This window comes from Canis lupus, chromosome 29 (assembly GCF_003254725.2).
Source record: "Canis lupus dingo isolate Sandy chromosome 29, ASM325472v2, whole genome shotgun sequence".
Lineage (NCBI taxonomy): Eukaryota > Metazoa > Chordata > Mammalia > Carnivora > Canidae > Canis > Canis lupus.
Window position 1 is genome coordinate 4,806,448 of NC_064271.1, and position 26,339 is coordinate 4,832,786.

The window sequence follows — 26,339 nt, forward strand, 5'->3', positions numbered from 1 at the left end:
ATGTGATTTTTTTCATTTTCAACCTGTTGATATGATATATTACACTGATTTTCAAACATTGAACCAATCTTGAACTCCTGGGATAAATCCCACTTGGTTATGGTGTATAATTCTTTTTATATATTGTTGGATTTGATTTGCTAACATTTTAATGAGGGTTTTTGCATCCATGTTCATTCCACTCCCTTTTCTGCCATCGTGTCTTAAACCACTTGAAAGTGCTTTGTTCCACCATTACCCAGAGACTGTTTTATTCACGGGCCCCAATAACTGCAATATGTGAAACCAGTGACCTTTACCTGTCTCCACCTGCTCTAACAGCAGAGTTGGATGCAACTGGTTACCTCTGATCCCTGAAGATTTTTCTTCACTTGGGTTTCCTTCAGGATCTCATGCTCTTCTTTCTCTCATATACCCAGCTCACCTTCCTCATTTCTCTTTGGACCTCATCTGTATCACATATAGGCTCGTGGTGTTAGATATCATCAATATGTGTCCATTCCCAAATCTTCAGCTCAGACTGTTCTCTACACTCTGATCATATACCTAGTGTTCTATGTAAAATCTTCAAAATATCCCCAAACCACAATCTTGGATTCTCCAAAATCTCCTGCATCTCTCAACTTAATCTTCCAGTTGGCTTGGCCCCAAATTCCAAGTTATCCTTATTTTTTTTTTCTCTCACACTTCAAATTGAATCTTCAGGAAATACTCTTGGCTCTACCTTCAAAATATCCAGCATTGGATTACTTCTCACTCTTCCACTCTTATGCCCTGGTCTAAGCCACCACCATCATCTTACTTAGACTATTTAAAAATATTTTTTTATTTTATTTTTAAAGTATTTTATTTATTTATTTGAGAAAGAGAGAGAAAGAGCGTGCCACACAAGTAGGGTGAGGGGCAGAGGAGCTGAGCAAAGAGCCTGATTCAAGGCTCAATCCTAGGACCCTGGGATCATGACCTGAGCCAAAGGCAGATGCTTAACCGACTGAGCCACCCAGGTGCCCTTTACTTAAACTATTTTAATGGAACTTAACTCTTCCATCTGCTTGCTTTCTTTCCCTCTACTGCCTCCCGCAGTCTATTGTCAACCAGAATGTCACTTTACAGATGAATTCTGGGCATGTTGTCTCTCTGCTCAAACCTTCCAACATCATCCAACCTCAGGATACAAGCTTTCTGGCTTCATTGCTACTATTTTCCTTTTCCTGGCTACCTTGGCCCTCCTTGACCACTGGACATGTTTCATGTCAGAGTCACGGCAACATCCCCATTCTACTACTTGTATTGCTCTCCCTCCACATGTCCTCATAACAACTATCTCATTCAGTGCTTCTAAGCCTATGTTAAGATGTTACCTTCATCATGAAGCTTTCTGAGACTGTCCCATTTAAAGCCTCAGCCCCTCTGACCTGTGGCAATGGCTTTTCCTCCTCCCTGCTTTATTTTTTCTCCTAATTATTTATCTCCTACTAGCATATTATTTCACTTACTTTTTGTGTTTATTACCTGTTCTCCCACTAGAATGCAAGTTCCATAGGGGTAGAGATTTTTTGCCTGTTTTTTTTCACTGTTTTGTACCCCCTGCCTAGACGGGTCCCTGTTGCCCAGCAGATACTGAGATGTTCGTTCAGTGGATGCATGAATGCAACTTGGGGTCCTATAAACCTACTGAGAATATTAAGATCTTAGTAGTTGTACCTGTAGATGAAAATATCTTGAGTTATTTTTCTTAAAATATTATTTTAGGAAACTTTCAATGCAATTACTTAAAAATTGTGTTTTTCTCTAGAAAATGTTAGCACACATTTTAGTATCACTCTTCATGTTTAAGAACATAGATGGTCTCTAGAGACTGCTGGTATCTCAGCCACTGTGTTTCAGGCTAAATAGAGCATTTCCCATTTCCTTTCATAAGACATAATAAAGATCATTTTTAGAATTTTTTTTCATTTTTATAAAATTAATTGCTTTTTGATGTTTAATATTAAGTGGAAAAAAGTAAATAGCATTAATTCTAGATGTTTTTTCCTTTCCTGCTAAGATTTTATAATAGCTTTAGATTTAAAAAATAAATTACTAATAATTTTCTAAATGGTGGATATACCATTTATTATTTTAATCAATAGCAGGTATTGTATTAACATTTAATATTACCCATCTTGCTAAAGTTTTAGAAACAAACTTTACTGGGTCTCCTGGGTGACTTAGTTGGTTGAGTGCCTGATTCTTGATTTCTGCTCAGATCGTGATGTCAGGTGAGATCAAGCCCCACATATCATGTCAAGCTCTTCACTCAGTGGGGAGTCTGCTGGAGATTCTCTCCCTCTCCCTCTGCACCTTCCCCCACTCACATTCGTACTCAGGTACTCTCTGTCTCTAAAATGAATAAATAAATCTAAAAAGACCCAAAACTTTACTGCAAATCATACAGTTTTTAAAAGCACAGTGCTGTAATAGTACATAGGTGCCTAAGAATATTACTCAAATTTAAAACCATTTGCTTATTTTCTACTCTTCTATGATTTTGACAAAATTTTACAGATGCCTCAAATGTATTTGACCTAAAATTAAGTGCACATTTCTTCTGAACTGCTCCTTTTCCTGTGTTCCTTATCTCAACTAAGGGAATCCTACAAAGCTAGGGTATAGGTGATCACCGGGAGGTGATCTTAAACTTCATTCTCTCTCTGTACTCTGACAACACCTGGTCAGGAAAAAAGATTGCTGTTTATGTCCAAATATCTCTTATGTCCATTCCTATCACCTTAGATTAATTTGAGTTGTTATTTCCTATAAAAACTAATTTAAGGACAAATTTATCATTGAACCTATGGCTTTGGCCCCTTTGCAATCTATTCTCATCCAGTTACTAGAGGGATGTGTCTTTTTCAGGCTAGTTGGATCTCAGTGGCCTGCATGCTCAAGTCCAAATACCTTAGCACAGTATATATGGTCTGATGTCCAATCCACTTGGGGCTGGATGTTGTTTGATGGGGAGCTAAAGAAGGTGCTTGGCTGGCTCAGTCAGTAGAGGATGCAACTCCTGATCTTGGTGTTGTGGACTAGAACCCAAGTTGGGTGTAGATTACTTAAGAATGAAATTTTAAAAAAAGTAAAAGATGGGAGCTCAGGAAAGGGGCCTTAGCATGGAGAAATCTTCATGGGCTACACCAGAGTGTGCCATGTATTTAGTACAAAGGTAGTCCTCTTCAAAGGAGAAGCTATCTGGAAAAGGGGTGGGTTGGTAGAGGGTGGAGACACATGGGTAAAGCAAGACCCTAAAGCCAGGACAATATGAAAGAAATAATAAAAGGTAGTGCTATGAAGCAGGAGGCAAGGAGACTTTTTCTTTCTTTTTTTTTTACACTTTGTACTTTATTTAAAATTAATGAAATGATAAACACAGACTTAGACAAGTGACAATTCAATACATTTCATTGAATTATATAAAAATGTACATATTCACAAGCACATGGGTCCTTCACTAACATCGAACATCTCAATCTATTAGGTCAGAGTATTCTGGAATTCCAAAATTTTTTATCAGTTTTATTTTCTTCAAATCCAAATTCTCTTTTGGCCCAAGATTTTATTGAAAATATGTTATACTCCATCTGCCTGCAGCTTTTTTGGCTACTTTGTTTCTTGGTGCATTTCCTCTACAACTTCCGGGTCACATTCTTTGTATTTTTCTATTTCTGCCTTTAGCTGTTCCCTTTGATCTCAAAGTAAAAAAAGCTCTTTTTTTAAATAATAAATTTATTTTTTATTGGTGTTCAATTTGCCAACATACAGAATAACACCCAGTGCTCATCCCGTCAAGTGCCCCCCTCAGTGCCCGTCACCCATTCACCCCCACTCCCCGCCCTCCTCCCCTTCCACCACCCTCAGTTCGTTTCCCAGAGTTAGGAGTCTTCATGTTCTGTCTCCGTTTCTGATATTTCCTACCTCTCTCTTCTCCCTTTCCTTCTATTCCCTTTCACTATTATTTATATTCCCCAAATGAATGAGAACATATAATGTTTGTCCTTCTCCGATTGACTCATTTCATTCAGCATAATACCCTCCAGTTCCATCCATGTTGAAGAAAATGGTGGGTATTTGTCATTTCTAATGGCTGAGGAATATTCCATTGTATACATAAACCACATCTTCTGTGTCCATCGAAAGATAAATGGATAAAAAAAAGCTCTTTTGCTAGCATGGTCGTTTCATGTCAACTAATTTTAGTTTCTAGATGCTTTTTGGTAGGTCTGTGTCCTTTTGGTTTCTCTCAGATTACTGAGATTCCAGAGCCTCCAACTTACATTTTCTCACATGAAGAGCTTTACTTGAGAAAGCCCAACAATCATTAGACGTTCCAATCCTCTCCCAGCCAACCACACCATAAGGACGTCTTTTACAGACAGAGCACTCATGCCTTTCTTTTGGGAAATAATCTGCTTGTCTTTAATTGAAGTACATCTTTCATCTCAAAAAAATATTTCCATCAGGCGAGCTCTCTTTTCCTCTACACTCAGTCCTTTGTTCCTTTGACAGGATTTAAACTATCATGGCATGCAAAAAAGACTAACTCAGTGTGGTGTTTCCCAAATAAAGCGACTAAAAGACTAACTCCTATTAACCAGAAGCTGAAGCACAGAAGGGCAGGGATTCCTGTCCTTTAGTGAAAACCAATGGACTTTCACAGAAACCATCTAACTAGCATAAAGATTCGTTAAGTTACATTTGAAATTGTGAGTAATTTGTAAATGTGCTCTACAGGTTACCAAACATAAAACCACTCATTTGTCAAAAGATCAAGAGAGCGTTTCAGGATCTGGGATGTCCCACATTGCCTGCTCAGCAGCTGGCTGACATTTTCTTTCCTGGGTCCTGATAAGCAGCTGCACGTTTGGTGTCCCTAATCTAGGAGCCTGGGGCACTGATGCTGAGGTGACTTGTGGTCGTTTTGAGGCTGTATGATAATTGGATCATGTTCTTCAAAGCTCAGCTTGTTTAATGTTTAATGGAACCTGCCCTGGAGGGCACCAGGGATAGTGATGAGGTCAGAGTGAAGGTAGGTGGTGGGTCCCCAGGCTTTCCTCCTGTGTGGCCCAGGAGCACTGAGAAGGAGAGACATGATGACACTGGGCTCACCTCAAAGTTCCTTTTTTAGAGGAGTTTGTTGGTTTGTGATAAGGGAAAGAACTGCACATGAATCATGTTATCATTCTTTTCCAGGCAAGTGGGGTCAGTGTTCTCCCCCCAGGCTGGATGCTTGCCTTCTAGCGCTGCTTGTAAACATCAAAGGCAACATGCTCATACCTCCGACTTTTTGTGAGCTGCTCCCTCTGCCTGGAAAGCTTTACTCCAGGTACTTACAGAATTATCTCCTACTGACCAAAGCTCAAAGCTAACATTTTCTGTGAAGGCCTTTCTGCACTTCCCCTCAACCTTTTATTTTCCAAGAAGAAAAAAAGCGCCTGTTCTTATGCCATTCACACCTTTGTAATATTGTTGCTCCTCAACTTATCACTATTTATTTATTTATTTTAATTTATTTATTTATGATAGTCAGAGAGAGAGAGAGAGAGAGAGAGGCAGAGACACAGGCAGAGGGAGAAGCAGGCTCCATGCACCGGGAGCCCAATGTGGGATTCGATCCCGGTCTCCAGGATCGCGCCCTGGGCCAAAGGCAGGCGCCAAACCGCTGCGCCACCCAGGGATCCTTATTTATTTATTTTTATTGACAGCCTTACTCCATTATCAGCCAGATCCTTCACTTTGCTTGTACAATGTCTGGTATATATCAAACTCTCAAAATGTTTTCAGTGCTTTAAAAGTCAAATACAATCTTAATTCTTTTCCCATGCAGTGATGATAGAAAGAGAAGAAAGTCATCACCTCTAAAGGGTACTGTTAAAAACATATAAATTGATTTTATACTAAAAGAAGATTTTAAATGGTGCACATTCTTTTCCATACTTTTTAGTGTTTTGCTTGCTTTATGATTTTGGATGTTAAAGTGATATGAAGCAATCAGCTTAAAGAGATCAAGATTTATATTGGCAAAAATAACATAATAAAATTCAGTTTAATCTATATCATTTACTGGATCCAAACCTCTAATCACTGGGTGAGGTGGGATGGGGGTATAGGTGGCAGTTGAATATAAGTGAATGACATTTTGATGAGTGGAATTTTTATGTTTTAAGCCAACAATTTAAAGTTTCCAGCTATTGTAAAATTAGGAGAAATGACAACTTCTTCATACCTCTGCTTCTTTTTTCTTGAATTTGTCCTTTAGACTTCTAGGCATAAAGTTCTTGGAGACAACTATCCAGTAAAATGACCTATCAGAATCTATGTTCCTATAGTAATAGAAATATTTGCATCTGATGAAGTCAGGAGAGCCTTGTTGTGGATTCTGCTGTCCTTTATGGGGTGCAGATGTTTCTGGTTGGTGTTTATTTAATTCTGAGAACTTTGATTTTGCAAAATGTGGCGTTGACTTATTGCAGCAAGGAAAATGGAAATGGAAATAACAGCCTTCTCCTAGGCCTTCTAGAGTTCTTGGACTTAAAATTAGACTTGCTGGTGAGTTTTCTTTTTTGAAAATGTACCCTCTGAAAATAGAAGTGATATTTTAAGTCTTTTCAAAAATATGTACCCCATATATATAGTCTCTGAGATTCCTGCATAACTGATCTCAAAGCATTCTGTCTACATTCTACTTTTTAAAAAATTGTGTAATGGATTAAAGTATCACTTGGTGTACCATCTATGAATGTTTCCTTATTTAAGTGATATTTTCTCTTTTCTTTTTTAATTATAAAAAGTCTGCTCTAACATCTCTAGAAACATGAAAGCATGTGGAAAATATAATATATACATGCATATATATTTATATATGTACATATACACACCTACCCACCCACCCCCATATATATATATATATATGCTTTTTGACTTCTTTCCTTTCTCCCCCCTCATTCCAGAGTTCCAGAGGCCACTTCTATTTTCAGTTGAGTGTGCATCTTCCTAAAATCCTTACTATGTGTAGTTTCCTAGGATTGCCATAACAAATACTACAGATAGGGGACATTAAACAACAAAGTTTATTGTCACATAGTTTTAGAGGCTAGAAGTCCAAGATCAAGGTGTTGGCAGGGCTGGTTTATCCTGAAGCCTCTCTCCTTGGCTTGCAGATGGCCACTTTTTTTCTGTGTCTTCATATAATCTTTTTCCCCCTGGGTCTCTTTGTATGTCCAATCCTCTTCTTATATGGATATAAGTGAGATTGGATTAGGGCCCACACTAACAGGCTAATTTTATCTTAATCACCTCTTTAAAGACCCTATCTTCAAATATAGTCGTGTTCTGATGTATGGCAGTTAAGTCATCCACATTTGAATTTTAGGGGGAACACAATTCAGTCCATAACACTACGTATAAATGCACTTTTTCCAGCATAGGCAGGAGTACAGTATACATATTTTCCTGTGATTTGTTTTTCACTTAACAATATAATAAGATCTTTCAATGTTGATAGTTTTTCTCTTCATGGACTACAACGTTTCCTAGTATAGGTAATCTATAACACTTAACCATCACATTTTTAGTGGATGGTTAGCTCCTTCCAGTTGCTTGCTATCATATACACTACAGCATTGAATATCCTGGCAAACATACCTTTTTTTAAATATATGTGATTATTTCTATAGGGATAGATTGATAGGGATGGAATTTATGGGTCGAAGTGTAAGCCAATTGTATGTTTTAAAATATTGCAAATAGTGGTCCCAAAAGGCTCAATTTATATTCACAGGAAGAGAACTTGAGAGTGACTGTCAATCTCAACACTCACCAGCTTTGAATATTATCAATGTTTTTTAAAATTTTGTATACCTGATGGACAAATTTAGTGTTTTAATATACATTTTTATAACTGTACAGTTTGAACATCTTTTCATATGTTTCACAAGTAATTTTGTGAAATGTTATTTTATATCAGATATCCATTTTTCTATTGAGCTTTTGGTCTTTTTCTTATTCATAATAGTTATTTATATGTTATGACTGTTTATCCTTCATCTGTTATACATTTTAAAATATTTCTTTCAGATATGATTTGTGTTTTATTTTGTTTGTGGGTTATTTTGACCTAAAGAGGTCTTACATTTTTATGTATGCATGTATGTATGGATTCATACATGTTTTCCTTTTAAAAGTTTGTATATTTTTTAGGATTGCCATCTCTGCTAATAGGAAATGGCACTTTGGTATGAATTAATTAAATGTTTCTTTTTTTATCACATAAGTCCTAGTTTTAAACTATACAGAAGAACTTGGAGTGAAACATGAAAGTCTACTTTACTTTTCCATCTCTTAACTACCTACCCACCTCTACTGCCCCTACCTGGGAAACCAGCATTTACTGCTTGGTACCTAGCATCCTATCTCATTCGCTGTGAGCTACATTCACTGTGAGAGATACATTTGTATCTCTCATTATAAAAACATAAGTAAGGTCAAGATTTATGTCTGCTTTTTTCACTTACTTTTTCCATGCAGCAGTATGTCTCCAAAACTTTAAATGTCAGGACAAATAAGTCTATCCTTATACTTTTTAGTTTCTTGGAAACTTTAAATGTCAGTACAAATAACTGTACCTTACTCTTTAGTGGCTGAATGCTGTTGCATAGTGTGACACTATACGTTATTTAACTACTTCTACTGTGATAAACATGCAGTCCTTTTCAAATTATTTTGCCATTATTATGATTTTAGAAAGTAAAATTGTTAGTTTTGGTTATTAATGTTTAGATTTTAACCTATCTGATACTTATTTTTATAAACAACATGAGATAAGACTCTTAGTCATATATTTAACAATCCTCTTTATCAATTTGAATGCTACTTCATTATGTTTTACAATACAATGCCTAATTCTGCCTCTTGAATCACTTTTATTATTTTATTATTGCTATTCCAGGACAACACAATTTTAATTATTAAATAATTATAAAATGTTTGATTATTTGCTCCAGCAAATTAATCTATATTACAATTTTTTTCCTCTAAAAGTGTTTAGGTACTTCTTGCCTTTTGCTTTATTTCTTTAATGAACTAGAAACAGCTTGTCAAAATATGTAATTTTTGGGGTCTGATTTAGATTGATAGCTTGATTTGGGAAATACTGATTTTTTTTTAGAGTATTGAGACTCCTACAGGAACAATGGTATATCTCTGTTTTTTCAGGTTTTCTATATTGTCCTTCAATAAAGGTTTTTTTAATAGTGGAATTGCATGGTTTTGTTTTTGTTTTGTTTTAGTTACATTCCTAAGTGTAGTATTGTTTTGGTATTATAAGTGGGATTCTTTTCTATTACATTTTATAATCGATTATTGCTTTTATATACAAGAATGTTATTGTTTTCTTGCATCTCATTAAGAAATAGCCCTGTCCCCAAGAATTTACAAATTTAATTCAAAGAAAAGCTAATATTTAAATTAGAACACAGGGATAATTAGAGGCACAATTGTGTGTTGTAATCTATAAATTACCTTCAGAGCTCTCAAGGGTTCAAGAAAGCTTATCATGGTCACACAAGGCTTGACCTGGTTCTTCAAGAAGAAGTAGCTATGTAAGCAACAGGTTACAGTGAATAATGTCAGAGAGATGAGACTGAGTATGATACATACTTAAAAATGATTAGCATTTCTGGACAGATTGGAGGATGAAATCTAAAACCCAGCAATAACAGAAAACCAAAAGAAAAGGTGGAGGTGATTATGGAAACTCCTCAAATCTCCTCTAAGTGAGTATTTGGGATTTAACTCAATAAATAAAAGGAATCATTTTGGGGTCAGAGAAGAGACATTTAAAACTTGGGAGTTGTAGAATTTTTTTTTGGCATATTGGATGGAATTTGGAATCAAGGTAGTCCACTAAAAGGCTATTTCAGTAATATACTTTCATAGAAAAAAGAGCCTAAAACAATGTAGTAAATAAATAAGTCATTTCCAAAGAAGACACAAATAGGATGTGAAAGGTTGAATAGGAAAGAAGAGCTCAATATTTACAAATTTTTACCTTAGTAGAAAGGAATAACAGTGATATGATTACCAGAAGTGGGTGGGAAGGTGTTTTAATGAAAGACAAAGTTTGTATTAGAATATGTTTAGATAATTTGTTCCAACTCTCTGAAAAACAGTCCATGGTATTTTGATAGGGATTGCATTGAATGTGTAAATTGCCCTGGGTAACATTGACATTTTCACAATATTAATTCTGCCAATCCATGAGCCTGGAATATTTTTCCATCTCTTTGTGTCTTCCTCAATTTCTTTCAGAAGTGTTCTATAGTTTTTAGGGTATAGATCCTTGACCTCTTTGGTTAGGTTTATTCCTAGGTATTTTATGCTTTTGGGTGCAATTGTAAATGGGATTGACTCCTGAATTTCTCTTTCTTCAGTCTCATCGTTAGTGTATAGAAATGCCATTGAATTCTGGGCATTGATTTTGTATCCTGCCACACTGCCGAATTGCTGTATGAGTTCTAGCAATCTTGGGGTGGAGTCTTTTGGGTTTTCTATGTAGAGTATCATGTCATCTGCGAAGAGGGAGAGTTTGACTTCATTCCTATTTGAATGCCTTTTATTTCTTTTTGTTGTCTGATTGCTGAGGCTACGACTTCTAGTACTATGTTGAATAGCAGTTGGAGAGTGGACATCCCTGTCTTGTTCCTGATCTTAGGGGAAAGGCTCCCAGTGTTTCCCCATTAAGAATGATATTTGCTGTGGGCTTTTCATAGATGGCTTTTAAGATGTTGAGGAATGTTCCTTCTATCCCTACACTCTGAAGAGTTTTGATCAGGAATGGATGCTGTATTTTGTCAAATGCTTTCTCTGCATCTATTGAGAGGATCATATGGTTCTTGTGTTTTCTCTTGCTGATATGATGAATCACATTGATTGTTTTAGGATTTGTGTGGAATCAGAAAAGACCCCAAATAGCCAGGGGAATATTAAAAAAAGAAAACCATAGCTGGGGGCATCACAATGCCAGATCTCAGGTTGTACTACAAAGCTGTGGTCATCAAGACAGTGTGGTACTGGCACAAAAACAGACACATAGATCAATGGAACAGAATCCAGAATCCAGAAGTGGACCCTCAACTTTATGGTCAACTAATATTCGACAAAGGAGGAAAGACTATCCACTGGAAAAAAGACAGTCTCTTCAATAAATGGTGCTGGAAAATTGGATATCCACATGCAGAAGAATGAAACTAGACCACTCTCTTTCACCATATACAAAGATAAACTCAAAATGGATGAAAGATCTAAATGTGAGACAAGATTCCATCAAAATCCTAGAGGAGAACACAGGCAACACCCTTTTTGAACTTGGCCACAGTAACTTCTTGCAAGATACATCCATGAAGGCAAGAGAAACAAAAGCAGAAATGAATTATTGGGACTTCATCGAGATAAGAAGCTTTTGCACACCAAAGGATATAGTCAACAAAACTAAAAGACAACCTACAGAATGGGAGAAGATATTTGCAAATGACCTCTCAGATAAAGGGCTAGTATCCAAGATCTATAAAGAACTTATTAAACTCAACAGCAAAGAAACAAACAATCCAATCATGAAATGGGCCAAAGACATGAACAGAAATCTCACAGAGGAAGACAGAGACATGGCCAACAAGTACATGAGAAAATGCTCTGCATCACTTGCCATCAGGGAAATACAAATCCAAACCACAATGAGATACCACCTCACACCAGTGAGAATGGGGAAAATTAACAAGGCAGAAAACCACAAATGTTGGAGAGGATGTGGAGAAAGGGGAACCCTCTTGCACTGTTGGTGGGAATGTGAACTGGTGCAGCCACTCTGGAAAACTGTGTGGAAGTTCCTCAGAGTTAAAAATAGACCTGCCCTACCACCCAGCAATTGCACTGCTGAGGATTTACCCCAATATACAGATGCAGTGAAACGCCAGGACACCTGCACCCCGATGTTTCTAGCAGCAATGTCCAAATAGCCAAACTGTGGAAGGATCCTCCATCCATCGAAGGATGAATGGATAAAGAAGATGTGGTCTATGTATACAAAGGAATATTCCTCAGCCATTAGAAACGACGAATACCCACCATTTGCTTCGACGTGGATGGAACTGGAGGGTATTATGCTGAGTGCAATAAGTCAATCAGAGAAGGACAAACAGTATATGGTCTCATTCATTTGGGGAATATAAAAAATAGTGAAAGAGAATCAAGGGGAAAGGAGAAAAAATGAGTGGGAAATATCAGGGAGGGAGACAGAACATGAGAGACATCTAACTCTGGGAAACGAACTAGGGGTGGTAGAAAAGGAGGTGGGTGGGGGTTGGTGGTGACTGGGTGATGCACACTGAGGGGGGCACTTTGTTGGGATGAGCACTTGGTGTTATTCTATATGTTGGCAAATTGAACACCAATAAAAAATAAATTTATATATAAAAAAAGAGTATGTTTAGATAAATTTCGAACTAGAAAAGCACATTTGGTATGAAACTGAATCTGGGCAATTGGCTCACTGAAATAATTCTATAGGATAGCACACTTCTGTTCTTGGAGCAACTCATCATTTTCCAATCTGCTTTTGATTCGTGATTTAGTAAGACTTAATCCTTCTGGAGCTCCTACTTTGTGATTTATGGTGTTTTGTTTTTGCTTTTGTTTTAGTCAAAATTATTAAACTGGTGAGAAGTGATAATTGGAATGGGTTTACAAAGAGAATATGATTTTCTAAAAGTACAACTCTCTTCAAGTTGTGCCCTTTTTAAAGGGTATTTTGATGTTATATAAAAGGTAGACATTAGATTTTTTTTCAAACTCAAAGGTCACATGTATGGAGCAATGCTTTCAAGAACCACTGCAAAGGAATTATTTCTGTTGATGAACAGTACAGATTTTTGAATCATAGAAAGTCATCAAATGCAATTTATGATATTTATACATAACGTAAATTTGCTTCTTTATTTTAATTAACAATTATTGACTATTAAATATTAAAAACACTAGGAACATTTCAGTTTCATAAAAATGCTCCCAAGAAATCTCAAAAATAATCTCAAAAATACTTGATCGACAGAAATAAATTTCTGGAATTCCAGAGTACATTTCTTTCATATGCTAAATGTTATGAATAAAATCCAAGCAGCAGCTTTAGATATAAATGAAAATATTATGGATGGATTTTAAGCATCCTCTTGACAAACTTCTGATTCTGTAAAACATAATCCCTTTTAATTTTCCTAGTACATTATAAGGGCCAATCAGAAAAGAGAATTTCAAGGATAAAGACATTTCCATTAAGAACTCACATTTATTTGATGGTTAATTCTAATTACCTGTTGACAAAAGTAGTTGAAAAAATATAGATAGACTTGACTGAAAGCTGCCATCAAGTTTTTGGACTGTTTTTATGTACAGTTTTAATGCATATGGATTCATAAAGCCACCACTACAATCAATACATAGAATAGTTTTATCACTAAAAAGTCCCTCATGCTGCCTCTTTGTCATGATTTCCTTCCTAGACCTACTAACCATCGGCATCAATTGATCTGTTCTCTGCCACTGTGATTTTGTGTTTGTAGAATGTCATACAAATAGAATCGTACAGTAAGTAACTTTTGAGACCAGCTTTTTTTCACTCAGCATAATGTCTTTGAGATTCATCCAGGTTGTGTATATTTATAGTTCATTTCTTTTTATTGCTACAGTATTATTTTATTATATGCTTAGGCCTCTATTTGTTCAGCCATTTATCCACCAAAGAACATTTGGATTGTTTTCAGTTTTGGGCAATTATGAATTGAACAGCTATAAATATTTATCTGAAGGTATTTATGTGAATATAAATTTTTAAAGATTTTATTTTTTTATTTTATAATAGGGAGAGAGATAGCATGAGTAGTGGAGGGACAGAGGCAGAGTGAGAGAGAGAACCTCAAGCAGACTCTGTGCTGAGTGGGGAGCCCTATGTGAGGCTTGATCTTGTGACCCTGAGATCATGACCTGAGCTGAAACCAAGAGTCAGTCTCTTAACGGACTGAGCCATTCAGGTGCCCCTTTGTGGATATAAATTTTAATTTCTCTAAGGCAAATGCCTAGGAGTGGGATTATTGGGTCATATGGTAAAATGTAGGTTTAATTTATTAAGAAACTGCTACATTATTTTTCAGAGTGGCTGTGAGATTTTGCATTACTGTCAGTGATATAGGAGAGTTCCAGTTTTTTCACATCCTTTTAGCTTTTGATATGGCCATTTATTTTGGACATTTTAATTGGTGTGAATCTCACTGTGGCTATAATTCCCATTTTCCTTAAGGTTAATAATGTTGAACATCTTTTCTGTATGCTTATTTGTCATCTTTATATCCCCTTTGGTGAATTGTACATGTAAACATGTACATGTTTATTTTTAAATTCGATTGTTTTCTTAATACAGAGATGCATTTTTTTTTTGTATAGTCTGAATACAAGTTGTTTGTACAAACAAATATTTTCTCCTGGTCTGTAACTTACTTTTTCAATCTCTTAACGATGTCCTCAGTTCAAATGATTTTCTTCTCTTAACAATGTCCTCAGTTCAAAGATTTTAATATTATTTAATTGATCAATACTTTTTATTTTATGGATTGTACCTTTAGTATCTAAGTCACAAGGATTTTCTCCATTATTTTCTTGTAAAATTTTATAATTTTATGTTTTATGTAAAACATAAACATTAGGTCTATGGTCTATTTTGAGCTAATTTTTGTATAAGCTGTGAGGTTTAGGTCAAGTTTTACATTTTTTTTCCTCAGGAATTGGTTCGTTTATCTAAGTTGTTGAATTTATGTGTGTGGAATTGTCAGAGCAACCCCTTCTTCCAGGAAGGTCTTTGGAGTCTGTTGTGATGGTCCAACTCCTTCCCATCTCCCCTCCCACCTCCCTTCCTACCTCCCTTCCTACACTCCCTTCCATCTTCTCTCCCACATCTTCCCACCCCCCTTCTGCCCACCTATCATTCTTGATATTGATAGTTGTACCTTTCCTTTTTTTCTTTGTTAGTCTTACTTGAGGTTTACCAACTTTAATGATTGTTTCAAAGAATTAGTTTTTCGTTTCATTGATTATCTCGTTTTGGTTTTCCATTTTATTGGTTTCTGCTCTTTTTCAAAAATTATTTCCTCTTTCTGTTTCCTTGCTTCTTTTTTTTTTCCTTGTTTCTTTTCCCTACTATCTTAATGTGGACATTAGATTATTGGTTTGAAACTTTTCTGCTTTTTCTAGTTTAACCACTTAATGCTCTAACTTTCCCTCTAAGCACTGCTTAACTATGTCCCATAAGTTTTTATCTGCTGTACTTTTATATTTGATCAGTTCAAAATGTTTTCTAATATCCTTTGAGATCTTTGACCCATGAATTATTCAGACGTGTATTGTTTAATTTCCAAGTGTTTGGAGATGTTTCTGTTATCTTGCTGCTATTGATTTGTACTTTTTTTTTTTTTTAAAGACTTTATCTATTTATTCATGAAAGACAGAGAGAGAGAGGGGCAGAGACACAGGCAGAGGGAGAAACAGGCTCCATGCAGGAAGCCTGACGTGGGACTCAATCCCAGGTCCCCAGGATCACACCTTGGACTGAAGACAGCACCAAACCGCTGAGCCACCTGGGCTGCCCTAATTTTTAGTTTAACTCCATTATTGTCAAATAACATTCTTTGTATAATTTTAATTACTTTAAATTTGTTAGGTTTATTTAAAACTTAAGATGTAGTCTATCTTGTTAAATGTTTCATGTGCACCTGAAAGAACATATTTTTCCAGTTAGGGTATAGTATTCTATACATACCAGTTACATTCAGATGATTGATTGCTCAATTCTTTTATATCCCTTCTCTATCCATTTTCTCTCTACTTGTTCCATTGATCACTGAGAGAAGAGTGTTAATACAACTATAGTTGTGAATTTCTCTACTTCTTTCAGTTGTCTCAATATTTTTCATTGTGGTAAAATATACACAAAGTTTACCATTTTGGCCATTTTTAGATGTACAATTTAGTGACATTAAGTATCTTGACATTGTTATGCAAATATCTTCACTATCCATTTCCAAAGCTTTTGCATCATCCCAAATGTAAATCCTAAACATTAAACAGTAACCCCATTCTTTCCTTCCCCTAGCCCCTTAAAATCTTTATTCTACTTTCTGTCTTCATGATTTGCCTATTATAGGCAATATAAGCAAAAATCTCATATAAGAAAAATCACATAATATTTGTCTTTGTTTTGGGTTGCCTAGAGCCTAGGCCAGGGAACAGGGAAGGAAAAATGAGGAGGCACTGGTTTTCAGCAGAAGAGTCAGGGTGGATGTGCTTATTCTGTCTAACCTGGAACTGGAACCTCTTCTTTTTAATGTGATTATTGTATCTCAGCTTGTTTAGAAAACTACAAACATTTTCAAGAAGACATTTATAAATTAGAAACCAAATTTATTCTTAAAATAATTTTTATCTATATAGGTGATGTATTAATAATTCTTGTTACACTAGTTAATTAGTAGTTAAGGCTAAAAATTCCTTTAATTAAACTGTCTTGTCTCAGTCCCCTCCCCCCCCCACGATTTCCTGGAGGTTATTGCTCTAAATAGCTTTTTTTTTTTTTTTTTCCCTCTCAATGCTATATCTTAGATGTCTGGCCATGTTTATCTATATAGAGCAACCATGTTTCTAATGGGCTCATTGTATTTTATGGTTTTTATTTAACTCAGTTTATTAGGTTATTCTCCTGTTTAGATACCTAGATTTTTAAAATAAAGAATATATTTGCTTAGAAAGAATATTAGCATCTGTGTTATAAATGATCCCTGTGGCCTCATGTAGTCTGATACTCTGAGTTTCTTTTTTTTTTTTGTAAAGATTTTATTTATTTATTCATGATAGTTACACAGAGAGAGACAGAGAGGCAGAGACACAGGCAGAGGGAGAAGCAGGCTTCATGCAGGGAACCCGACGTGGGATTCGATCCCGGGTCTCCAGGATCGCGCCCCAGGCCAAAGGCAGGCGCCAAACCGCTGCACCACCCAGGGATCCCTGATCCTCTGAGTTTCAATGGTGTTTCCTGAAATTCTTAATTGGATTGCTAAAAGTTCACATTTTTTTGTTTTTCAGCATCAAAGCATAGTATTAACATTTTAAAGCCAAGTGTCAGGTCTTTTTACTCAAAAGTAATGTGCTAAATTGAATGCCAGTGGAAATCAATCACCTTTAATTGAATTCCAATAACTTTCCCACGAGTATAATTAAAATAATTGGCTCAATCCACAGCCACAAAAACTCAGTCCAGAATAATGTAGCTTTCCCTATAATGCTATAATAGGATTTGATTTCTATACAAACTGGATTTTTGCTAGACTATAAATCCTCATCTAACATCATTATTTATTTATTTGCCCATAACATTGTTCTCTGCTTCTTGGAATGTTGAAAATTTCATTTACTTGAGCTACAATGTTGATGTTTTCTAGAAATCCATACATGGGATACCCAACGTGTTTAGAGGCTTGATGGCACATAGTGGCTTGAATCATGAATTCATCTCTAGCTTTTCCCCAACATCTATCGAAATGACAGTAAAGGAATAGAAAAGAGATAACCTATGAGGAAAAAAAAAAAAAAGACAAGAAGTAAAAAACACACCTGAGAGGTCAAAAACATTTGGAAAAGCAAATGAAGGAATGTAGCTCAAGTAATATCAGGACTATTCTTAGATAACAGGGCTGAATTTTTTTTTAACTTGAGAAAATTTATGGTAATGATATCAGGGGATTGCAGATTGTTGAGAATCTTGAATTTGAACAAGAATGTACAAGAACGAATGGAAGCATCTCCAGAGGGTTAGAAATAGAAATATTTTCTATTTTCTAGAACTTACAGAATATCTTTTGTATCAGAAAAATGTGGCCAGAATGCTGCCACCACCTTCAACCATGAAAATACCTCTCTATATCATGTTCCCTCAAGGACAAACCATGTGATTGAGTTTAAGTCATGTCTCTGCTCCTTGGATGTATTAGGGAGTGGAAAGAAAAAGCAGCTTCTTTGCTTCCAAAGTGGGAAATGGGCACCCAATTTGCTCTGCCATGCAGGTGACAAAGGGAGAAGTAATTTTCCAAAAGGAAATCAGTACATTGCTCAAAAGTGATATTAAAATTAAAATAATGCCAGCTGCTAATCTTTTATATGAGCATGACCCTTCCTCTCTTAAGTCTTTCTTAACCTCACATAGACAGACTCCCATCTTCTCCAATTCCTCCTCCCCTACAGAACACTGAGGGTTCACTCTGGAAGCAATGAACCAGGGAGGCTCTCGACTAGGACACCAACCACTACTGAGAGGGCAGTGAGGTATAGCACTAAAAGTTGAGAGGTGAAAGCTCAATAAGGAGTATCCTCCAGCCCCCTATCCTGGTCTTCTAGAACATCAGCACCCAGGTTAATACTCTGTGAGCATGAGGTTGGCCAATTGTTTTCTGGAGAAAATCAGTGGTCCCCCCCAAAATATTTCACAGATTCTGAAAACTGGAGATCTCCCAGTGAAATAACAAGTCATTCTAAATGAGGCTCAGGAATCAATGTGTGTGCCCAAATATGTAGAAACTCCAACGGTCTTTATTTGTCCCTGTTCTTAGATCTATCAGCCAACAGCAAAGAATCCTACTTGAGGAAAATCACCAACACAAAAGTAGAGAACCTCCAATACAAACACCAAGAAAGAGCAATACCTGCAATGCAGGAGCAGAAGAAAACTTCAAAAAACCATATAATGTGCTCAGAGAGATTAGATATTGAATGCACACACAAAAAGAACAGGGCTTATGAACGGAAGAAGGAGTTCTTAAAATAATTAAATATGATATTACAAGTAAAAGTGTTGGAACACAGAGTTGAAGAAATCTTGCAGGACATTATAACAAAACAAAGAGAAAAGAATAGGAGAAAAAAGAAAAAAAGAAAAGAAAGAAAACTAGAGGATTATGGAGGATTCATACAATTAAAAGGGTTTCCAGAAAGAAAAAAACAAGGAAGGGATGCCTGGGTGGCTCAGCAGTTGAGCGTCTGTCTTTGGCTCAGGGGTGATCCCGCATCAGGCTGCCTGTGAGGAGCCTGCTTCTCCCTCTGCCCGTGTCTCTGTCTCTCTCTGTGTGTCTCTTGTAAATAATAAATAAAGTCTTTAAAAAATAGAAATATTTGGCTCTGTGGAGTAAGTAGATTATGGAAACAGAGAAGAAGATGTCTAAGAAGGGTGAGAGCAGAGAAACTGATGCTTGGTCACATGGGGATGGAAGTAGTAATTAGCTATGAAATCAGAATACAGTTTCAAATGACAGAAAAAAAAAAAGCATGGGTTTACGTTACAGAACCCTAGAAGATTTTGAAAGATGTGAACATAGTGGGAAAGCAGGCAGGACTGAATTATTTTTTAAATTGAGAAAACTTGCCTTTCTGCGCTACCCAGGGAAGGGTCCATACGGCGTTGTTTTGCGTTCCCATCGTAACTTAAAGGGAAACTTTAACAATCTCCGGAGCCCTTGATGTTCTGCAAATGAAGGAGGAGGATGTCCTCAAATTCCTTGCAGCAGGAACCCACTTAGGTGGCACCAACCTTGACTTCCAAATGGAACAGTACATCTACAAAAGGAAAAGTGATGGTATCTACACCATAAATCTGAAGAGAACCTGGGAGAAGCTTCTGTTGGCAGCTCGTGCCATTGTTGCCATTGAAAACCCAGCTGATGTCGGTGTTACATCATCCAGGAATACTGGCCAGCGAGCTGTGCTGAAATTTGCTGCTGCTACTGGAGCCACTCCTATTGCTGGCCGCTTCACTCCTGGAGCCTTCACTAACCAGATCCAGGCAGCCTTCCCAGAGCCAAGGCTTCCGGTGGTTACTGATCCCAGGGCTGACCACCAGCCTCTCACAGAGGCATCTTACCTTAACCTGCCTACCATTGCTCTGTGTAACACAGACTCTCCTCTGCGCTACGTGGACATTGCCATCCCTTGCAACAACAAGGGAGCTCACTCAGTGGGTCTGATGTGGTGGATGCTGGCCCGGGAAGTCCTGCGCATGCTTGGCACCATTTCCCGTGAGCACCCATGGGAAGTCATGCCTGATCTCTACTTCTACAGAGATCCTGAAGAGATTGAAAAGGAAGAACAGGCCGGGGATCCCTGGGTGGCGCCAGTGGTTTAGCGCCTGCCTTTGGCCCAGGGCGCGATCCTGGAGACCCGGGATCGAATCCCACGTCGGGCTCCCGGTGCATGGAGCCTGCTTCTCCCTCTGCCTGTGTCTCTGCCTCTCTCTCTCTCTCTCTGTGACTATCATAAAAAAAAAAAAAAAAAAAAAAAAAACAACAACAACAAAAAACAGGCCGCTGCTGAAAAGGCTGTAACTAAGGAGGAATTTCAGGGTGAATGGACGGCTCCAGCTCCTGAGTTCACTGCTACTCAGCCTGAAGTTGCAGACTGGTCTGAAGGCGTGCAGGTGCCCTCTGTGCCTATTCAGCAGTTCCCTACTGAAGACTGGAGCGCTCAGCCAGCCACTGAAGATTGGTCTGCAGCTCCCACTGCTCAGGCCACTGAATGGGTAGGAACACCACTGAGTGGTCTTAAGCTGCTCTTCCACAGAAGGAACAGAATGGAAATAAGGTTGACGGAAAATAAACAGTTTCTAAAAATAAAAAATAAAAAAAAATTGAGAAAATTTACTGGGAGGATATCAGGAGATTGCAAATTGTTGAGTGTTCTGCTTAATCATCACACTAGCTTTTTGGCTATTGATAAATATAACCATAACATAGGAGAAATTTCAATATTCATTGCTGCCTAAGAAGGGCTGGTAAGTAGTCAAGGGTCCGTGCTTGTGTTCACAGAAAGGTGGTGGGTGTGCATGTTAGCGTGCACATATGCACACTCAGGGAAACTAACAAGCAACAGCAAGGTAGAACCACACTAAAGAGAAACATGGCAGGTTTTTATTCCTAGATATGAATTTGGGGAGTAAGAACAGCAAGAAGTACAGTAAGAAGTCTTGAGAGGAGCCTTCAAGACCAGAGGGCCCTCTAGTCCCTCTGCTTATCCAGAGAGGCTAGGTCCCTAGCATTCTAGTTGCCTTCTTTCTCCATTCCTGCCCCACTGGTGGGCAAATGCTGTGGGAGAGACACAGCACAGTTGGAGCCACTGCGAGTTGTCCTTCCATATTTGATGAGCCTTTAATGCTTTCTGTTTCCCTAATCTGCATTTTCTCTTGTGTCTTCATAGGGACTGTTGTATATTTCCTTCATTCTCTGACACCTCCCTTTTTTTCTTAGTATTGGAAAATAACTCCACTTTCTAGTTTATGAAGAAAAGTGCCAACGTAAACTTTTATTTTCCCTACGCTTCTATATTGCCATCTGTGTATTGATGATTCTAGGTCTCTAATTACATCCCATGTCTCCTGAACCTGAGTTCTATAGATGCTTCGAACTTAGCTGAACTTACTCACCTTGCCACCCCTTGTGATCAGCACCCTATAAACAATACTCAAGCCAGGATCCTAGGAAGGGATCATGCTTGATGTCTCCCTGTCTCTAAAACCATGTCCCCTCCCCTTCACTGCCATATCCCATTAGACCAATCACCAGTTCTAGTCAGTTCTGCTTTCTTACTATTTCTCTTCAGCTTTTTTGTCCCTTGATGACTCTGACCGAGTCTTTCCCAGCTCCGATCCATTTTCCCAGACTGCCTGTAAATGATTTTTCTAAAGTAGAATTCTGTTCCCTTTTTGTTCTGTAGATTCTAGCTGTGGGTCCTCTGTTGCACTCAGGAAAGTCCCAAGTCCCAAACTTTTAGTGTTCAAGGATCTTGTGGTTCAACACTGCTCACCTCACCAGAATCCTCTATTGCCACTTCCTCCCTTCCCAGACTTAATGCCTTCCTTAAGGATATACGATCCAGGGCTTAGGAGTTCTCTGGAATGCTTATTTAAAATACAAAGTCCTGGGCTCCAGATTCTGAGATGGTACATGGGTTTTAGGGCTCGGGAAGCTGCATTGCAACAAGCTGGGTGACTCATGTGGAGGTGGCCCTTGGGCCCACCTGGAGAAATTCTGCTGCTCAGGCTGAATGCAGGATTCTTTCTCCAAGCTTCATGCTGCTAACCTCTAACATTTCCATGTGCTACGTTCATTACCTGGAATTTCCTTCCCATTTTTTGCCTTCTGCCTTCCTTATCTCCATCCCTACGTGGTTTTTATCCCTCTCTTCTACACTGCAGTTTACAAGTGGGGTCTACTGGGAAACCTCATCACCTCTTCAATTGTTAGTGAGTAAACTCCCTTTCTTTGTACATGCTAAGAAATTTATTATGCTGTCACTACCTGTTCACTGTTTTCTCCTGTATGAGCTGATGAGTTCCTTATGGGCTCGCCCTCAATTCGTGATTCTTCCAAACCTGACATTTTAAAAAGAATGACAGTACTGCACTAAGGCCATTAAGCCCTATTTCCTGGCAGCACAAATACCACAGAAGTGGCATGGCAACCTCCTTCTATCCTTTGTCCGACATATTATCAAGGGTGAATTTCCCTTAGCTTCAGTTATATAGCATGTTGACCTTGCTTAGGGAGAAGCATGGAAACATCCCACAATAAGTTCACTTAAGGAGATGATGAGCTTCTTTGTAAATATATTTTTAAATTGAATTCTTATTTTCCCATGGTAGTAAATAGAAATGAAAAGAAGATCTTAAATCATTTAGGGTACTTTCTGTATTTGTAGGTTCCTATTGGAAGAGGGGAATGCTTCTGAGAATAGCTAAACTTATTGGCAACAGCATGAAAAAGATGATTCGTTTTTGAGCTTTCAGGCAAGAATACTGATGAATTAAAAAGCCTAAGTAAGAAAAGCCTGGCAAGAAAACCAGATTTAGTTCAAAAATTATAATAGTATGGGCTAAGTTGCCATCCATGCTTTTAGCCATCCAGGATAGAAGTAATTTTCCCTCAAGCTTAATTTTGAATTGTTTAAAACTTTTTCTTCCCCATAAGACAGGAAATAATTATGTGACTCTCAACATTCTTGTATTTATTATCAACATATCTTACCCACTCCTACCAGGCAGTGTGTCAGATTTGTGTAATCAGTAATGATCTTAGGTTGTGTCAATTGAGGTGTTATATAGAGTTTGGAAATCAGAGAGTCTTCACTTAGTATTCTCCCCTAGGGTGTATGCAGCTTATTGCTTTATTGATGTTACTGTTAGGTGGGAAAGAACTTTAAATGTGTCATAGATTGGATTTTAATGAGAAAAATAAAGTCAAAGAAAAGGGAGTGACTGAATGCACCATCAGGATTTTATGGGAAACATTCGCTGGTCTCATTTGATTTTGTTTACTGCATCAACTGCACCATGTCTCAGGCATATTTTGTTCATATATAATTTGTGAAGTATGTTTTGATGCATGGCCCTATTCTGGTGACTTTCTCCAAAGTATTCTTTTTTATTTCTCCAATATAAGCATTCGCACTTAACACGCTTCTCTATAGTCTTTATGGATACACTATATTTTTTGTGGCTTTTTTGGTCAGATAAATCTACAGGAAGTATTTACCATTATATTTGTATCATGCCGTTAGAAAAATATATGCACAGTGAATGCTTTTATTCATAGGATGTTGATCACTAATCAGTACCTATACAAGACCCAGAACAACGCTGACAAGTAACTTCATAAATAGGATGCCTTTCATGTGTCCTCTAGGCACCGTGTTTCCACCTTTAGTTATCCCATTCCTTTCTTGGTTCCTACAGACAGACCCAGAGTCCCAATGACAAAGTCAGTTGTCCTGAACCTGTTTACCTCCTGGTGGAGGTCAAGCCAAAAGAGTGGGAAGAAGAAGGGTTTTACTTGTAACAAGTAAGGAGAACACCATGAATATTTCCCAAGTCAGTGCCCACGCCTTCTGCCACAACAAAATTAAGGAAGTTTTAGGTGGAGAGTGCAGGCATATTTGTGGAAGGGCTTGGCAAAGGAGAGTTCAGTGCAGAATTGGAGCCAAAGTAATCCTAGGTCAACAAAAACCAGGTCCTGTTTGATTGAGGTCACTGGGGCCAGCAAGGGTCCATCCACATCAACAGTTCTCTGGATCCAGTTAGTATGGAGCTTGAGTGCTCAGAGGGATTTAAATCCAGCAAAAAGGACTCAAGAATCTGTGTTAGGTCAATCTTTACTTCTGAAATTGTTTTACTATTGATTTATTGTCTCTGATATGGTCAGGCTATTTTGTGGCCTGTCAGTAGACACTTGAGTTTTTGCATTCTCTTTATTTCCTTCAAGTCTTTAACAATTGCAGTCTATTTTTCTGCAATTTGAACATATCCCAGGCAGTTTTGCAAGAAATGTGCTTGGACACATAGTGCTGGTCAGGAATAGATCACAAAATAGCTGGGGAGCCTAAAATGATGTCTCTTATATTAAGATACCTATGTCTTATCTTTCTTTTTCCAGGGATACCTAACTTACCTGCCTACAAGCCCATCACCATGGCAACCCTCCTGGGGCTGCTCTCTTCCTCACCAACTTAAGCTCTTTCCTTTGACTTACCATTTCTTCAATAAGAAGCTCCAGGAAAAGGTATTTGTAGTTTCAGCTCACATGATGCTCCTCACTCTTCTGTAACTGTTTGGCCTCATGAAACCACGGACAGAGAGTTGTTGGTCATTCAGTGGGAGGAGTCTACTCTATTTCCTCATGTTTTACAAACGAGGGCTAAGTGTACCGGGCAAACGATCATTCAGCTTCTGTGGGAAAATATCTAACTTTTTTCAAGCAGAGATAGTTCCACAGATAGTTCCACAGATGGAAGATGATTAAAGTTCTCATAAAAGTGTATCAACTCTCTCTAACTTTCAAATTAGCTTACCTACATTTTGGCACGGATATCTTGATCTAGGGATCAGAAAGAACCCTGGATATAGTTACCTAGCAACTAGCTTTAAATTATAATGAAGTTAAGTAAGTTTGCCCAAGATCCAACCATATCAGGAACAGACACTTGGCCAAGATTAACCTAAATCCATTAACTTGAAAAGTCCCAAAAGTCAAGGTTGCTTTCTTAAGTATAAACAAATATAATGCTTCAAATATAAATTATGTTGATGTTTAGAACTTTTACAATGTTTGAAATTCTCTGTGATTGTGTTTTTTTTTTTTCATCATATTCAATCTTTCTGTCCTTGCCTCCTTGTCCTGCCTCTTCACACACGTCCAGTCAACCACTGACTCTTGCCAGCTGTCCCTCTCAATACCTATAACATCAGGGTGCTCTTCCATGTTTGCTCTCCTATGCTGTGGTTTATGGTGTCATCATTTCTCATTTAGCACACTCTTTTCTGTATCTTTATAAACCTATCCACGGAGACAAAGCACAAACTTTGTAATTAATTTGGCTTAGATTTTCCTGTTCCTCTTTCTAGTCCTCCATGGCACTGGAAAATCCTGCGAAGCATAGTTCTTAGATTCTTAAAGTTTATAGTAAGATAGTTGTGCAACCAGGAGCTTAAATGAGATTGAGTGAGAAGGATCCATTAATATAGTCAGAATTCTGTGTGGTCCCTCTGTGACCTGGAACAGATGTTTCCTGAGAGTTGTTGAGAATGGATTCTCCCTTCTCCTCACCCACCTCTCTTCTGAGTTGCGTATCCATGTGTGTCTAGGCAGATGTGCAGGAGTGGCCTTCAGTTTGCCTTTTTCTCTAGGTCATTCTCAACATGTGCAGGGGCAATTGTTCCTCGGGAGACACTGTGAGGGAATATCTCCATTGATACCTTCTCAAGATGCAAAATTGGAGTCCTTGTTATCTGCTCATTTTCTTTGCTCTGCTAATGGAGGGATCTAGGGTTCTTGCCGGTAACTAATGTTGACTTCTCAATCATTAGAAAGTTTAGGAATATTGAAATAATATATACCAAAAAGTTAAGAGTAATTAGTTCTGATGACTAGAAGTATGATGTTTTCTATACTTTTTTTTGTTCATATGTATTTTCTTTGTAGTTCATAAATGCCACGTATTATTTTTTATAAAAAGTAGCCATTTTCCAAAGAAGATATATGATTGGCCAACTGATATATGAAAACATGCTCACCATCACTAGTCATTAGGGAAATGCAAATTAAGACCAAAATTGAGATATCACCTCACACATGCTGGAATGGTCACCACCAAGAAGATAAGAGATAGAAAATACTGGCATG

At 37.6% G+C, this 26,339-nt stretch overlaps 1 protein-coding gene and 2 pseudogenes across 1 annotated transcript in view; 2 read left to right on the forward strand and 1 right to left on the reverse strand.

Annotated features, from left to right (window-relative positions):
• Nucleotides 1–26,339, forward strand: part of LOC125753964 (collagen alpha-1(I) chain-like) — a 123,489-nt gene that overhangs the window by 88,503 nt on the left and 8,647 nt on the right. Inside the window, exon 6 of the mRNA XM_049103733.1 lies at nt 24,594–24,719. The gene's annotated coding sequence lies outside the window, so the exon portion shown is untranslated. The remainder of the gene's footprint in view (nt 1–24,593; nt 24,720–26,339) is intronic.
• Nucleotides 3,506–5,311, reverse strand: LOC112678354 (meiotic nuclear division protein 1 homolog; annotated as a pseudogene).
• LOC112678355 (40S ribosomal protein SA-like) lies at nt 19,604–20,779 on the forward strand (annotated as a pseudogene).